The sequence below is a fragment of the Ambystoma mexicanum genome, chromosome 7q (genome assembly GCF_040938575.1).
Source record: "Ambystoma mexicanum isolate Mex_15411 chromosome 7q, UKY_AmexF1_1, whole genome shotgun sequence".
Taxonomy (NCBI): domain Eukaryota; kingdom Metazoa; phylum Chordata; class Amphibia; order Caudata; family Ambystomatidae; genus Ambystoma; species Ambystoma mexicanum.
Window position 1 is genome coordinate 571,349,203 of NC_090941.1, and position 14,171 is coordinate 571,363,373.

At 43.9% G+C, this 14,171-nt stretch overlaps 1 protein-coding gene across 3 annotated transcripts in view; it reads right to left on the reverse strand.

Moving 5' to 3' along the window:
• LOC138528430 (mitochondrial ornithine transporter 1-like) overlaps positions 1-13,884 on the reverse strand; it is a 148,672-nt gene extending 134,788 nt beyond the window's left edge. For 2 of the 3 annotated variants that reach the window (XM_069640052.1, XM_069640054.1), the window contains exon 1: positions 13,719-13,884. The gene's annotated coding sequence lies outside the window, so the exon portion shown is untranslated. The remainder of the gene's footprint in view (positions 1-13,718) is intronic. The other variant, XM_069640055.1, reaches the window with a different exon arrangement.
• Positions 13,885-14,171: the final 287 nt, after the last annotated feature.

The following is a 14,171-nucleotide window of genomic DNA, read 5'->3' on the forward strand; positions in this document are numbered from 1 at the left end:
TCAGCTTCATTGACATTTAATGCTATACTCTCTTTCTCTATCACGGTACAAGTAGGAGCGTTCCAATAATGGTTCTTCGTCCCCCCTCCAGGGTCTCCCGTTTTCCCCGTTACCTGTGACTGGTAGGGATAACGTCAACGTGTTCTCGGTTTCCTCCTGGTCGTCTGTCAACATCGTTGGGTTGGCTTTTGGTGTTTCCTTCATATCTCCTCTTTCGTACCGCCATAACTGAAGGCTCTCTGGCTTCCAAGGTACCCGTTTAGTCTCGCTTGCATAGTATCAGCTACCACAGGACCACCACAGGGGGTTCCTGCTCTCTCACATCTTGTGGATGCGAAGCGTCCAGCCTCTGCTGAACTCTGTCTTGGGAGCCAATTCGTAACTTGCGGGTTTCTCCTCTTTCTCTCCAGACTGCTCCCCTTTCATATGCCATGTAGGCATGGGACTTCACTGGCACAGTTACAAAGTCCTTTCTCTCAGTCCTCCATGACTTCTCCTCGTCCCTGTCAATGAGGATTTCTCAGTTAAAAAGTAACACTTACAGTTTCCTCTTGACAATAGCACAAATTGTTATTTACCTTTACGGGATATTTTAGAAGAGATGTTATGGGTATGTTCTCTAGGGAGATCCTCGCAGGAACAGGAGTCCTTGTCACCAAAGGTGGAGTCTCTCCCAGTGAGGTCCCACTTGCCCCTAAAGAGGGTATTGCAGATCGGGCTTACCTACCTAGCCTCACGAGAGTGGGGCTCGCCCTTGGGGAGAAGGGTCGAATTTTCTTGATTCATCACAATACATAACTTTCGGGATCAGACTACGTAAATTACTGGCTATGTAAATTATTATGTCCTAGATGTATTGTTTTAGTGTTTGCATTTCTGAGTGAGTAGCCTGTATAACCCCCTTCACATAGATGGGTCAGCGTGTGTATAGAGATGAAAGCAATAGTTAAGCATCTACCGCCAAAGATTAGCTCAGTGGTCCATGAGCCTTTTAAAAAAACAATAGGTGAGGCTGCATAAGCAATAGAGTGCAGCACTGTTCCAACAGTTTCTCCAGACCCTCACTTCAGGAGAGCCATATCACCTGACGATTTGCTTCAGCACACTCACTGAGGCCCGAATTTTGCTCTCAGTCTACCTGGATGATGTTGCTGTGAGGAATCAGGTGCGCAGCTCTCCAATCTTCACTCGAGCCACCGCTAGCCCCCTGGCGCTGCTCCTGGTCTTAACCCAGGCTGCTCCGTCAATGCAGCCAGGAACTGGGTCTTCAACAGGACCACACCTCTAACACGGCCCGTGACTTGTGCTGCTCGCCAGTATCCTACCACAAATGATTAACCCGGGCCGCTAATGGCATATGCAGTCTGCACTACAAAGACTCTCTGCTCCACAACTGCTAAGAGTCAGCAGTTAAAGAGACGGAAGACTCGGACAGCAGGCTGCACCGGTGAGGCTGCCTCACACCAATAACATACTTAAATACTCTATAAATTAAGTGCACATTTCATTTTTTGCATATATATCTTTAACCAAGCTGCTTAGATATGGGTCGATATTTAAAATAAATTGTGATAGATAGGGTAAACAGAATTCAATAAGAACTACTGCACATGTTTTCTTGTGTTTATCCCACTTTTCATTTAAAAACAAATAAGAAAAAACATGGTGTAATTAGAGCGGCTTTGACCGCGATGGATAAGGGCAAAGCTTGGCGCTACCTGACCGCGATGGATAAGGGCAAAGCTTGACGCTACCTGACCATGATGGATAAGGGCAAATCTTGACGCTACCTACAAAAAGAAAAACGAAAGGGGCCAGTACACCTGACCTAAAAGTAGTCTGTGTTATTTATAGTGTCATCCTGTGTACATATGGTCTCGTCATACTGTGTAAAACAGTCCGTTTTATATTTAGGCAAGATGGAACCATTTGCTGCTTCCACCTCATCCTCCCACTACTCCGTTTTCCTGCACCTTTAACCCTTCCCAGTATGGCGCAACCCATGGGAAGTCCTCAGACATCAGGACCAGCGGGACAAGGGAAGACAGCATGAGAGGCAGGGCAGAGTGTAATAGAGTGTATTAAAATTGTACACTGCAGAAGTGGCTCAGCATGCTACAGACCATCCCCCCGCCACACCTGCCTTAAATGTATGGGTTCAAAAACATTTACTAAACTTGATTAAAGACCATTATTAAACTTTGATTAAAAACCAAGAAGAGTATGTGCAGGGGTTGTTCCGGGAAATACTGGGAGATGCAGCCCTCACGCTCGACAGAACGCGCAGTGTGTTCATCTTCCAAATAAATCAGAACCTCCTCCTGGATGTGTTGACAAGGACGCGTTGACAAGGGTCCACTTCTTTAAGACTAAATATCTTATTTTTCAAAAGTACAGAGAGCTAAAGGGCATGGAATTTCGGGGATCTTCCCTCCAAATGTTTCGAGACCTTTCCCAGGGAACGGTTCAGAGACGCAGACTAATGAAACCACTGACCAACTGACTGTCAGAAAAGGGGATCCGCTATAGGTGGGGCTACCCATTTCGATTCCTGTTTCAAGTGGAGGGGGTCCAACACCAATTTACACCTCTCCAGAACAGCTGTGGAGACCCTGAAGATCCCTAAAGCGGGTATAAATTTGCCTGAGTGATGCTCCCCAATGTCCTAATCTACTTTGTGGGCTCAGACATGTTCCAGAAAGAGCAGGAGAAGTAATCCGAGAAGGCCTTCGATGGACAGAAGAGAGGAGCAAGGACTGATGATGGCCTTGCATAAGCGAGAGTCTGGATTGGGTTGGGTTGGAGTGATGGAGGGGCAGCAGGGTCGTTGGCGAGCTTTGCAGGGAGTGAAGGGGTGGTTGGAGCCTGGGCAAAGTACTATGATGGCTGATGGGGAAAATTGTACCGCTGAATGTTCAGGGACTAACCTCTCAGAGGAAACAGAAGTGCGTACATTCCAAATTGGTACACCTTAAGGCAGATATTGCTGTGCTCCGCGAGACCCACCTCCTACAGCAGGTTTGGCTGAGACTGTAGTCTTGCTGTTTCCTCATAAGTACTTTGCCCCTTTTCTGTCGTAAAAAGGAGGGGGGTCATAATCCTGATAGATAGGTCCCTACACTTTGAGCAAGGGAGAGTTGTGAAAGATGGTGAAGGTAGATATGTTGGCCTGAATTTGCAAATAGCCGACAGGGATCTGACTCTGGCGTCCGTATATGGGCCCAAATAGCAGCAAAATCAGTTCTATGCCAAACTATTCCCGCTTCTAGCACACTTTCAATGAGGAGAACTGGTGGTAGGCAGAGATTTTAATGTGGTTTTAGATAGGAGGAGTGATATATCTGGTTCAGAGGCCTAGTCAGACGCCTCCAAAGCAATTTCCCTTAAACAGGTCATAGTTCACATGTATTTAGTTGACGTTTGGAGACACCTCCACCCCCACCATCGAGACTTAGCACATTTCCCACATGTTCACCGCACCTACTCAAGGATAGACTCCACTTTCCTCAGACAGTTGCATTTGTTAGAGCTCTCATCCTATCTAGATTAGACTATTGTAATGCCTTGTATGTCGGAACAGTCGCAACCTCAAAAAGCTACAAGCAGCCCTCAACATCCAGAGAACCAATCACATTACCTCTGCTAGACGAAATGCACACTGGCTCCCAGAGCAGGATAGAATCGCATTCAAAACCCTTTCAATATTACACAAGTGCCTCTCTAATTATGCCCCAAAATAGCTAGCAAACAAATAAACAAAACGGTTTATAGTCATAATTTCGACAACAAAAATGTCGAATGTCAAAATATCGAAAAAAAAATGTCGAAAAAAAAAATGTCGACTTTTTTTTTCAATGCATTTTTTTTTTAAATTGGGTGGGTTCCCCCCCAACCCCCCTTTTTTAATTTTTCCCTTTTTTTAACTCCCGAACCCCTAAAATAAATATATAATTAAAAAAAACGAAAGTCGACATTTTTTTTTTCGACATTTTTTTGTCGACATTTTTGTCTGTCGACATTTTGTTTTCGAAATTATGACCACCCACCAAACGAAACATCTAGCTAACAGACCCACCCGCTCTACACATGTACACCTCCCAACGATACCTAACAAAAAGCAGGTGGCAATAGCTTCCCGATACTAGCTGCAAAACTATCAAACTCTTTGCCACCAGCCCCAAGAGCTGAACCGGCCTATTGGAACTTCACAAAAAAATTGGAAACTTGGCTCTGTGCACATGAGCTGTAATGCATTGTCGCTGTTTGCTAACTATTGTACCTGCAAGGTCTTGAATTGTCTCTTTCACAATGCATGTATGCAGCTGCATCTTCTATGTAATGAACCTACTGTAACAATGCTGTAATCATCAAGGAATGCGCCCATATACCTTTGGGTTAGGTGCGTGTTACAAATGAACAAACAAACAAATAAAAATAAAAATAAAAATAAAGATGCCGACAGATTTTATCTTTCAAACTCCAAGCCTGTAAGAACAGCTCCACAATAGGGGGTATAAAAGATGAGCAGGGTTGTCTGCGCGAAGATGAATCTGAGAAAATATGCACATTATCGCAGTATTATACAGAACTATTTGCAGCAGACTCTTTCGATGGCCAGCAACAGGAAGCATTTATCCGGGAAGCCCACCTTTTCCGTATATAGGCAGTCCACAACAATCACTGGACGCGCCTATAAATGCAGAAGAGGTAACACAAGCCATTTGCTCTCTTCCAGGCAACGGGCTCCTGGGCCAGATCTGTTCATGGCCCTTTTTTTTATAAACAATTCTCCGGGGAGCTCTCTCCTCGAATGGCAGAGCCGTTTAATTTGTTGGTTGAGACAGGGTTCATCGGGGCAATAATGGCAGAATCCACACCAATGTTAATTGCTAAGCCTGATAAAGACCCTACCTTATGTCCCTCCTTTCGACCGATTGCAGGTCTTAATTATGGTTCCCGAATATACTCCAAGAGCTTAGCCACACAGCCAAGCGTTCAATAATATACTGCGCAAAATAGACATCTCAACCTGGGTACTGTAGCATAAACGCGCAATGGCTCTGCTTTTGATCGACGCCGAGAAATCACTCGATCGAGTCGCCTGGACATATTTGTCCAGGGTTTTGATTTGGCCCTAGATTTCTCAGATTGGTGCTTGCCAATTTTGTGCTCCTATCCAGGATCAAAGTGAGAGGAGTCCTTTCAGACCCAGTGAGTCTACACAGCGGGACTCGTCAAGGGTGCCCATTGTCTCCACTCCTGTTCACCCCATCTATGGAGTCGTTGGACTGTCTGGTGCCATCGTCTGAGAATATCGAAGGGCTATACATAGCGGACTGCCAACACAAACTGGCACTATAGCCAGACCTCCTTCTTTATATGCAAGACTCTAGGGATACATTGCTCCATATCGTGTCGTTGCTTGAACGATTTCATAAGGTCTCGGGCTTTAAGATTAACTTCACAAAATCTACAATACTTCATATATTAGTCAGCAAGGCGAATACACACACTCTCAAACATTGGAATAGCCATCCAGCAAGAGGCCTTGGGAACCCCCCCAGACCTCCCAAACATCGCTGGTTCTGGCGCTCCCCGGGACACGGAAAGGGGGGTGAGCTGGCACTTGCAGCTGGAACTTTTGTAAACGAAGGTCACATGGAGTACTGGGATAATAGCCACCACCACTTTCCCCTTGCCTATAATGGATCTCTGGAATACCACAGAGTTCCATCCAGGAATGACATGGGACGGTTTACATGGTGGAAGGAGGGAGGGCTAAATTGGCTGTGCCAGTTATATAGGGATAACCACCCCCTCACATTTGAACAGTCCAGACAGGCCTACATGGTTGAAGAAGTGGATCGATTTGAGTATTTGCAGCTCCGACACTGGGTGGCATGGACGAACGTAGCAGCACAGGGGAGGTGGGAAACAACCCACTTTGAGGAACTATTATAGGGGACCGCCCGGCGGCAAGGCATGCGTCCCTATATAGGTTATTGAATGCAACTAGATTTTAACCCCACCCTGGATATATGGATAGGTGGGAAGACGATTTAGGAAGGACTATAGACAACATGGCTTGGTACAATATCTGGGCGAGAGCAAGCAAGACGTCCCAGGCCGTGCAGCTTCGGGAGCACAGCTTTAAGTTGCTTTGTCGCTGGTACCTCCCCAGAGCGATTGCATAGAATGAACCCTGCGCTCCCCGGACCCCCAGTGCTGGGGGTGTGGGACATCTCTGGGATCCTTCTTTCCCATGTGGTGGAGTTATCCTCCAATCCAGGGATTTTGGCGGGAAGCGACTGCCCAAATGAGGGAAATATGTGGATTTGACCCCTTAGTCTTGCTCTTGAGGAATGAAGATTTGAAGGGCCATTATAAGTTAACGGCAAGAAGCTCTAGACTGGCAACGCATTTTCTGGTTGCGGCACATCTAGCGATAGCCAAGCATTGGAAATCCCAGATAGTGCCCAACATGAAGGAGTGGTGGGCGCGAGTGTGGTATGTGGCGGCCATGTCCAAGATTGATGGGGTATTGAGGGGTAAAAGGGTCAAACCCTTGGCTGACTGAGGTCAGCTGATAACTTTTGTAAACTTTTGTAAACGATCACAACAACCCTAACATTCACGATGATCCGCACGAGATGTCATCTTTCTCTTTAATAAAATATATAAGGCGAATGACATGAACTGTACCAGGAAATGCACTACAGATTGAATTTTACATCTGTTTTTATGGTTACTAGAGCTGATTTTGGATAAGACTTTTTACGTTGCTTTTGATTTCAATTTTGAACAAATTGTTTACCAGTTTCTTGTCCATAGAATTGCACCAGAGAACTTTTCAAGATCGTTACCATGCTCAATCTAAGCGTACAGCCTTAGCGCCCTTTCTTTTGCATGGGGATGCGTAGAGTTATTGTTTTTGGTGCACTGTGGAATATGCTTCAATTAACTTTATATGGCAAAAAAAAAAAAGAAAAAAAAAAAAAGAAAGGCAGCTTTGATACTATAATTGCCAAAATATTGCAGCCTTACAATAAGGTTTGTTTGTTTATTTAGTAAAGCGCACCAAACCCGTAGGTAGCTGGGCGCAACAAGAAAAGACTACCTTCAGCTTAGTTACAATGTAGTCTAGGTACAGTACAGGACAAAATTACAGTAGTATTTACAGTAAAAGTATAGGTAAAGAGACAAATAAATAACAGTTGACTATCAGGGGGTTTCTCCGAATATAGGAATTAGGTCGACATTAGTGTCAACAGAACAGAGCCAGGTTAGTGCCTTGCTTCTGAAGCTAGTGTACGATTGATTTATTCTAAGGTACAGTGGAAGGACATTCCAATATTGTGCAGCTTTGACTGGGAAGCTACTCCCTCCAGCTTTGGTCAGCTTAAATCTTGGTATCTCTAGGCAGTGGGAATTCGTAACTCTGGTCGGTTGCAAGGAAAGGTGAAGACTACACAGGGCTAGAAGATTCCTAAAATCATTTGGCTCTCTAGTAAAATGTTACAGGGGTCCAAAGGCCACACTGTAAGAGATGCCTCACTTCCCACTAGCTTCATGCATGTGGATGTGGAGGGCGTGTGGGCAATCCACATCACCCTGGTAACCCAGGGACGAGTGGTTATGAGGGTTGCTGCCAAGTATTTATTTGATGTAATATAATGTGGTGTTTCTGCTCTAATTGATCAGTCCGGTTTCATGACTTGAGCAATATCTATTGAGTGCTTTGCTGGTATGTTGATGTGTGCAGACTGGAAGTACCCTGCACTCCTTGTGTGGATCTGTTGCTAGGTGTCCTGTGTCGAGAGCATAGAGGCATTCCTTTCCAGAAGGGAGCCTTACGTGGTGCTACTATTTATTGGCAGGGACTGTGATACGTAAGAATATTGCTGCAGTGTGGTGTTCGGTTTGTTGGAAGAGTTATCCAACAGATGTGTGCTAGTGGTTTACATGTAGTGTACTTGAGCAGAGAGGTCGAGAAGATTAGTGTGAAGAGGTTAGTGGAGGAACTCTTGGGCAACCTGGAGACTTATCTGGTGTGGCCATGCTGATGTCTCAGTAGTGGTGCACTTCATGTAAGGTAGCTGTGAGGAGATGCCTCATTTCCCCGGAGGAACAAGGGGAGGAGGAGCAGCAAACATAGGAAACATGCAGCGGTGGGGACTGATTATAAAGTGGGCAAGATTAGCTCCCAAGGGAAGTGCAGGGCAGTGCTTCCATGAAGTGCAAAGTCCTGGTGCTGTCCGTACGAATCAATCAGAATGCGAACAGGTCATCAAGGTGCAATATCTAGGAGCCAATCACATGAGATTACGTTGGGCATCCGAGAGCAAAACACAGTAGGGCAATTATTGCTTTGGAAGCAGGGAGAAAAGGCACAGTGGGACACCAGGGAGCAAAGTCTCAGGGGGTAAATTACAGTATGACAAAAGGAGCAAATCCTAGCAGAGTCCATTAGAGTGGGGCACCTGGAAGCAGTACAGTGTAAGGTTGAAAATTGAGAGGTAAACAAGTTAGGGAGTGTTGCATGCAATCGAGCCACATATAGAAAAGCATAACATGGCCTACCATGCATGATAAGGCATTAACAGACATAAGTTGCAGCAAAGAATTAACAAACCTACCAAGACAAAAAACTGCCTGGTCTCCTAACACTGGCCCACGCAGACAGCCGCCATTTCACTTTCTCACTTTGCTACAGTCAATATCTCTATTATATTATTATATATTTTACACTCTACAAGATCTAAAGAGGCAAGTATATTTTATAGGAATTATTACTAAATGTTTACTATGGTGTAAACAGAATCACAAAAGAAAAAAAAATCGAGGAGGAAATGCGAGTATGAAGGGGGAAAGAATACAAGAAGTAAAAATACAAAAATCAAGCTACAGGGTTCCCACCTTTTTGTAGATCCTCGGAAATCTCGTTTAAGCGCTGGATTCTCCTTTCTGTCCAAACAGGCCAGAATATTGACTGGGACCCATTTCACAGTCCCTCCTTATTCCGTCACACTTCCACTTCAGTAGGTCAGTAGGGATCGATCCCCATTAAATAATGTGCTCTTTCCCAACACTGAGTAATCATTGCGACAAAAAGATCCATAATTGTGTTGCCTGGTGTGTGAAATAGCAAGTGGGTGCTAGTTGTACCTCCTAAAAAGATGCAACTCTTTCTTGGACCATGATACAACTGGACTACCTGGTGCAGTTGAGCTGCCAAACAGCATTTTGCTAAATATTTGAGAAGTAGCCATCCAGATGTGGTTTGTGCATGAAGCTTTTGTCTGCTTAGTCTGGGACTTTTGCCACAACAGACAAAGTCAAATATTGAAGCACCAACAAAAGTTGGAGCTGGCAAGTCGCGCTATGCCTCAGTAATGTTAAAAGTTAATGTTAATTCAGAAAGGAAAAGTCTTGACAAATCTTCATCTGTTAATGGTTTATTCTTAAAGAATCAGCCGACACGCGTTTCAACCCAAGTCGTCCTCAATGCCTTTGTCTGGAATATTAAATATGTAGGTCTAGATTATGACGTGCTGGTAAAGTGAAGGAAATCCTAAAAAACATGTCTCCGCGAGTTCCTCACACTGTAGGGTTAAATCCCAAAATATGGGAACTCTCTGGTCAATAGTACCTCAAACCTTAGTCGTGTGCTCCAAATTAGCGAGTTAAAGTCCTGGGTGCCGCGTGTTAGGTCGAAACACATGTCGGCTGATTCTTTAAACACTGATTCTTTAAGAATAAACCATTTACAGATGAAGATTTGTCAAGACTTTTCTAGTTTGGATTAAAGTTAACTTTGTGAACTAAGCATTACTGAGGCATAGAGCGACTTGCCAGCTCCAACTTTTGTTGTTGCTTCACTCATTTGAGGTCTTTCTAGAGTGTATACACCAGCTAAATTGTGGCAAGAGGAGGAAGATGCCAAAACCGTAGGTAAACGTGAGTTCTGCCTTATCTTGATACATTGAAGCCCCCGTCGCCCCATAGTGAGACATTTATTGTATCCCAATTGGTGCATTTCCAACTGAACTTCATTCCAAACAATATACATTTTGCATAACAAGTTTACTAGAGTATTTAATTTTTTCCCAAACCATTTTATACTGAATTTTGCAATATCTCCGTAGTGAGATATCGGGGTTAATGTTGTCCCTCACATTAGTCCCAGTTAAGCTTACAAACTGAGAAGGCCAAAAAGACAGTAATCAGTTCCATCATACAATGTATAGACAGACAAGTCTGGTTTTGTCACAGCAAGTATAATGCCTTTTCAGGGAACGTGGTTTTGATCTCCCTCGCTAATGTGGTTGATCCAGACATCTTAGTCTAGTTCTGAATTTCTATTGCCAAAAGAAACATGAGCAGCAAGAGCAGGCAAGGCTGTCCAAAACATTGGCATATATAAAATACAGCCCGTGCAAGTCACTCTCCCTGTCAGATTTGTACATAATAGCTTCAAGTTTGAGGTGAAATAGGTAAAACCATACCACTCTATCAAATATTTTTTTATTCTTAACAAGAGTGAAGTTGTTACAACTAAACCATATGTAGAAGTGTACACATGTTATGTTTTGCTGCCCTACCCCATATATATCCCCCACCAGCGATTCAGATTACTAACAATAACTTATCTTTCTAAAAGAACTTTGGTGAGGATTGTCATATATGCATTATTGAGGGCTCTGAGAAGATATATTTTTTTCTGTCACTTTACTGGTGCCATTATTTTGTAAAATAAACAGTTGCGTTATGGAAACAAGTGTGCTGTTTGGAATCTTGTCTCGCTTCCTGCCGTGGAACGAGAGTCTCGAGTGACAGAGTCAAGAAGAGAGCCTGCGAGTGTGGGGGCAAAAGCAGGGAGCCGTTTCCTTGATGTTTGACATATATATATATATATATATATATATATATATATATATATATATACACAAAACCTGAGGGGTGGCAGGGGCGCTACTCTGGGTCCCAGCTGCAGTAAGCTCAAACAGTCCAAAGATGTTCTCCTCCTAAAGTGCTTACATGCCTCAGCAATCTTCAGGGAGGCTGAATGGATGCATGTGTGCAGGGTTGAATCCCTCTGGCATGTACCAGGCAGTGGCAGAAGGGAATTCTGGTAACTGTAGTGTGGAGCCAGCCAGGATCCAAATCTCCCCCATTTTCAATGTTAGCCCTCAGTGGGGATGGGGAGGGAGTTACCATCAGTATGGCACTCCAAAGTTAGGCAAGAGTGGCCCAGGTGCAGTCCCTCTGAGGGATCTGAGAAGATAAATATATATATATTTTTCCCGTCACTTTAATGGTGCCATTATTTAGGAAAATAAACAGTTGCGTTATGGAAACAAGTGTGCTGTTTGGAATCTTGTCTCGCTTCGTGTCGTGGAACGAGAGTTTCGAGTGACAGAATCAAGAAGAGGGCCTGCTGTGAGTGTGGGGGCAAAAGCAGGGAGCAGTTTCCTTGATGTTTGACAAATATATATATATATATATATATATATACACACACACACATGAAGTTTCCATCAGGTTGTGGTATGACTTATTATTGTCTGATGAAACTCTGGTACAAGCCATTGCTTTTCTTCAGCTTCACAGAACATTTTACCCAAAATCAGGGCTACATTTGGTTTGAAAATGTATAGAAATTCACCAGTAAGTCCATCTGTCCCAGAAGCACTGGAGGTATGCATTTACTTCTTGCAAACATGCACTGCAGTTGTTAAAAATCCTCTGAGTACATACATGCATAGGCTTAACCTGCCTCTATAATGTACAGTCAGCTGTAACCCGACATGTCAAGCAATGTACATCCCACGAAGCAGCAGGTGCCATAAGACACAGAAGCCTGCAGACCTCCCCTCCCAGCCCCCCAAAATCGCACCCCAACAGCAGTGGAACCAGTGTATACATGTAAATTGTTAAGAGCTGTGCGGTTGTAGTTAGTTTACACAAGGCTGACTCTACTCCATCCTCATTGACCTGACCAGGCCTCCTGCTCCACATCTCTTTCTTAATCACCTGACCCTTATCAAACTGTTAGCTAATTAACTACTTGTTCTGACCCATCGATTCCCTGCCCCTTAGTATCTACAATGATCACCCCATTGACCATTTTGCTGTGCCCGTCGCCCTGTATTTCTGCTTTAATCATGCATTTTGCTATTGAACGACTGTGGTGTCACAACCTCCATCCCAAACGCCTGTTTTCCCCATGCGGATGGGTTACTGATGTTTATTAGGTCGAATAATGTCTTATGGGTTTTGGATGCAACTCCTTTACATGTCATGGTCTAAAATGCATTTTTAGAAGACCTTGCAAATTGGCTTGATGGCTTTATTTTAGTCTGCTGTTATAATGCATTTGGGGACGCCGTTCTACCCCGCTGGAAGTTTGATTAAGAGAAATCCATCCATCTTACCATACAAGACACAAATGTGGCCATCCGGACACACACTAAACTTTAGACATAACCACACGCACAATATCCACCCACCATCTATTCACTAACCCATCGACACAGACACAAACCTACTCAACTACCCACCCACTAACCCGTCCACAAAAAAAACAGACACAAATTAAGCCATCTGTTCACCCTATAATGAATTCACACATGGGCAGACGCATCCATCCGCCTACCCAAAAAACACCTAGGCACCCAATCGAATAACACAATTTACTAATCTAGCGACACATATAGCCATTCAGCCCTAGCCCTCACCGCCCAAAGCAAAGAAAAGCATGCCTATCCACCTACTAACCTATCTGCAAAAATAATTAACAGAAACACACTCGGTACAGGTCACACATCAATAAATAACCACACAAGTCTTTTGGGGGTGGACTCATGAAAAGGTACACAGATTTCTCTCAATCAATTTGGTAAAGTTTGGTAGATTTTCGACGTTTCCGATGAAGTAAATTATAATTGATATTATTCACTTTTACATGTTATTCTGGATGCTTTTTGTTACCTTGAATTATTATTTGATGTACTTTTTACTGTATAAATAGTCACGTTCACCAATGCAGAATCCAGACCTATCGGGTTTGCCCTTGCTCGTTTCATAATGCATTCAATTCGTACATGTTTTCCTACTGTCAATAGTTTCATCTATTAGGATAACGTTAATCATTTTAGGAAAATGCATTCCAGCTCGCGTGCATATCGTAGGGGGAGGGGGGGACAGGCCCCTCCCTTTTGGCAGACTGTTGCATCAGCTAAAGCTCTTCGATCACCAAATTGCTTTGCTGAGGTTTCTGTACAATCACTTAAAAACTCCAGGTACTATCCGTGGCACCGCGCGTGAAAACAGCTGACAAACTTGCAGTGAGCACAAGCTAAGCTATACAAACTCAAAGGGGATGCATTTGTCAGAACGAATTTGACAGCAGGACAAACCTTTTATTAGCTTGTTAAAAAATGAGAAAGGGCTGGGGCAAGGGGCCACATTCCAAATGTCAACTGGAAATCATCCGAGCAAATTCTTTGCAAAAACGAAAGAAGAAAATATAAATAATGTCAATGCCACGTGACAAAGTCGGTATTGCTCCGCTTTCGCTGGGAAGGCGAAGCTCAAGGACAAGTGCAGACAGCGTGGGCAGAAATGAATGAATCTGCGCGGGCCGCCTAAAAGCAAGGAACCAACACACCCACTGCACATGCAGCACTGCAGAATAACGCTGCTGCCGCCGCTCTGACCTTGCTCAGCTTCTGACGGCAGCCCTGTTGTCACTGGACCCCCTCTCCCCACAGCGCAGAGCGGGGAAAGCAGCAGGTACGCTGCAGCCTGCCATACGGAGCAATGCAGTTTGGTGTAGCATAGCTGCACACGCACACAGTTTCGCCAGGCAAGGCGGAAGTCACCTCCGTTTTTTTCTTCGAACAACTTTATTGAAGTCTGTCACAGCAGCAACAATGCACTTGCAATAATGCACATTTTATAACCACGAGTGTAGTTCATTAATAATAATTAAAATATTGAATTAGCAAAAATAACGGATCAGTTTTAATTGTTGCAATTATTTTCTCTGCCCTAAAATAACACTTAACCAAACCAAAGAAATGTGCAAATAAAATTGTAAAATGCTTTTTAGGAGGGACAAAAAGACCTATATTTGAAAAGTAGGACTCCTGATAATTCTCGTTCTTTTC